This window comes from Sinocyclocheilus rhinocerous, unplaced genomic scaffold (assembly GCF_001515625.1).
Source record: "Sinocyclocheilus rhinocerous isolate Xijiao unplaced genomic scaffold, SAMN03320098_v1.1 scaffold561, whole genome shotgun sequence".
In the NCBI taxonomy this organism is placed as follows: Eukaryota; Metazoa; Chordata; class Actinopteri; order Cypriniformes; family Cyprinidae; genus Sinocyclocheilus; species Sinocyclocheilus rhinocerous.
This window is the reverse complement of record NW_015641041.1, coordinates 914,206-917,767: the sequence shown is the minus strand read 5'-3', so window position 1 is coordinate 917,767 and position 3,562 is coordinate 914,206. Positions and strand designations below refer to the sequence as shown.

The window sequence follows — 3,562 nt, the reverse complement described above, 5'->3', positions numbered from 1 at the left end:
ATATATAAAGTTATATAATAATAATATTTGAAAAAATTAAACATATAAATGAATTAAACATATAGAATTACATTTAATCTATATTACATAAAGTTATATAGTAATATTTGAAAAATAAATGTATAAATTAAATTAATAAGTAATTAATCAAAAAAAATCTAACAATTAATTGTATAAGGTTAAAAAGATCAATAATGAAATATATAGAATTACATTTAATCTATATTATATAAAGTTATATAATAATATTTGAAAAATAAAATGTATAAACTAAATTCATAAATATTTAAAAAAATAAATTATACATAATTATATATATATAATTATATATATATATCTTTTATGATCTGTAATGTCAGTATTGGTCACTAGAGGTCTGTCTAACACCAGTGAAACTCTTCGGCATCAGCCTGACTATCCACTTCACTACAGCTGTGATAAAAAATAATATCAGCAGCACTAATGTCAGTATTGGTCACTAGAGGTCTGTCTAACACCAGTGAAACTCTTCGGCATCAGCCTGACTATCCACTTCACTACAGCTGTGATAAAAAATAATAATCTTCAGCAGCACAGCTGTGGGCCAGCAGACAGATAATAAATGCCATTCCATAAACATCCTGTGATAACTAGAATACCTGCCCATATCCAGAAGTAAATAAACTGTTTTGGTTTGGTGAAATACACTGACGTAAAAAAACAAAAACAAATCTGCTCACTGAAACATTTGCAAACGACTCACCGTTTTTCTTGATGAAGTGTAAAGCATCTCTGTATCCCTGCTTGCACATATTCTTCATCACCTGAGGAGAAGAAAAGCACAAGATTAATGTCATTTTGGCAGTCAGTGTGTATTTATAGGCCATTTGAACAGGGAACATCCAGCAGACAGTGTTAAACGAGGTGTGTGTGTGTGTGTGTGTGTGTGTGTGTGTGTTACCAGCGGATCGGGTGGAAACAGCGCTCTGGAGACTCGGTACAGGTTGGCCAGTGTGAACTGAATGGAGGTGTTGGTGAAGCGGAGCTCATGAATGCTGGTTGAGCTGATGTCTCGCGGGCAGATGTCACTTTCTCCTGAGAACGGAGACACCGTGATGGTGTTTTTCAGCTCGTACTGAGGCAAATTATCACTGATGCCACCGTCCACGTACCGCTGAGAGACAAAGACACAGAGATCGTCTTATTTTTATTCTTTTAAATGACTTATTTAATTAATCCTATTTTCCTAAATGTGTTGCTTGCCACTCACTTCGTTTTTTAATTTTATTTAATCTGTTAATATTACTTGTTCACTCTATTTGCACTGTATTTGCCTAACAAACTATATATAGAATATATTTATAAAATGGTACACATATATCATTTTGCAGAGTGCAGCTAACTAAAGAAAACAAACTATTTAACAAAAATGAAAAAGAAGAATTAAACAGTAATAATTTAATTTAATGAGTATTTTTGTATTACTTGTTTATTATTATTCATTTTTGTTAAATACATTGTTCAGTTTACTCTGCAATTTAATTTCATTTCAGTGCTGAGTGCAGCTAACTAAAGAAAACAATCTATTTAACAAAAAGGTAATTAAGAAATAATTAAACATACACTACTTAATTTTATTTAATGTGTATTTTTTAGTTAATATACTTGTTTATTATTGTTTATTCAATTTGTTAAATCTAAAACGTTGCTACCGTATTTTTTACGGTAAAATTCCGGCAACCACAGCTGCCGGTTTTCTACCGTAAATTTTACGGATTTTTTTTACAGTGTAACTTAATTTTATTTAATGTGTATTTTTTAGTTAATATACTTGTTTATTATTGTTTATTCAATTTGTTAAATACATTGTGTAGTTTACTATCCACATTTAATTTCATTTTTAATTTAATCTTTAATTTAATTTAATAATTAAATTAAATTTTATTAATTTAGTCATTTCAGAGTGCAGCTAACTAAACTAAATCTATTTAACAAAAATTAACAAATAAGAAAGAAACGCTAATAATTTTATTCAATTTGTTTATTTCTGTTAATATTACTGGTTTATTATTGTTCATTCATTTTTTTTAAATACATTGTTTAGTTTACTGTTGACATTTAATTTAATTGCAGAGTGCAGCTAACTAAAAACTAAATCAATTTAACAAAAAAAAATATATAAATTAGGAAGATAATTAAACACTATTAATTTAATCTAATGTCATTTGTATATTTTTGTTACTATTACTTGTTTATTAATTACTTGTCAATTTATTTTTCTTATTTTGCTTAATTTCTCACTCTATGCAAACACTTGAAAAAGAATAGTTGTGAATATTAAAACATTAAAATAGATTGGGGTTGCATCATGCATGTGGTGCTGCAGTGCTGCTAACAGGCAGAACAGTAGAAAGAGCAGCAGTTTTCAGAGCACTGAGATTTGCTGCAACAAACACACACACAAACATTATTTGGGATTCTTGTCAGAACACACACAGCCAATGCACATATGCAAACATACAGTAATCCCAGCCTACACACACACTGACTCACTCACTGGCACAGGACGCACGGAAGGCGAGCCACCCGCCAAAATGACTTCTGGACAGCAGTTCACTGATCTGACATCACATGATCTAACGCCACAAACACATCCACTTCAACTGTTTGACTCGGTTCTTCTACTTCAGATGCAAATCACTGGCAGTTTTTTATAGTGTCAAATGAGACACTGAATGAGATTGAGTTTGTAAAAAAATTTAAATGTTATTTAGAGCTGCACAGCACAATAACAACCACTAACAAACATAAAAAAAGAGTGGAACGAGAACGAGTAAATCTAAAAAAAACAAAGAGAAAAAAATGAAATTATATTTTGCATAAAGAAATTTAAGCTTTTGTATTGTGACATTATTTTCGTGATAATTAACCACATTTTCCCCCTCAATTTTGAATTACTGTCATGCGAGAATAAAACAATTATACATTATTAGAATTGAAAAAATATTAATTTTAATGAAAGTAACTTCATGATAATTAACCACATTTTTCTGTCAAATTCCCTTTACTGTACTGTAAACATTTTTTATTATAGATTATTTAAATTGAAAAAAATATATCATTTTAATGAAAATAATATTGTATCATTATTTTCTTGATAATCAAATTTCTCTCAAATTCTCATTAATGTAAAGTGAGAAAAAATAATTATACATTTAAACAGTAAAGTATTTAATTTTAACGAATATAATGTTGTGACATTATTTTTATGACAATTAACCACATTTGTCCCTCAAATTCTCATCACTGTATTGCAAAAAATGATACATTATTTAAATTGTGAAGTATTTAATTTTAATGAAAATGCCACAATGCAAAAATTCTAATGGTTCTAAAAATAGACTTAATTTTCCTTAAGCATTTTTAAAATATTTTACAAATTAATAGGAAGCGGAAAACCTAAACAATAAGAAAAAGAGAAAGCGCCATTTAAAGGGGTCATATGATGTTGCTAAAAAGAACATTATTTGGTGTATTTGGTGTAATGAAATGTGTTTATGCGGTTTAAGGTTAAAAAAAACCA

The 3,562-nt window shown here is 28.7% G+C and overlaps 1 pseudogene; it reads right to left on the bottom strand.

Moving 5' to 3' along the window:
* The window catches only part of LOC107754368 (patatin-like phospholipase domain-containing protein 2), a 17,391-nt pseudogene that overhangs the window by 4,755 nt on the left and 9,074 nt on the right, over nt 1–3,562 (bottom strand).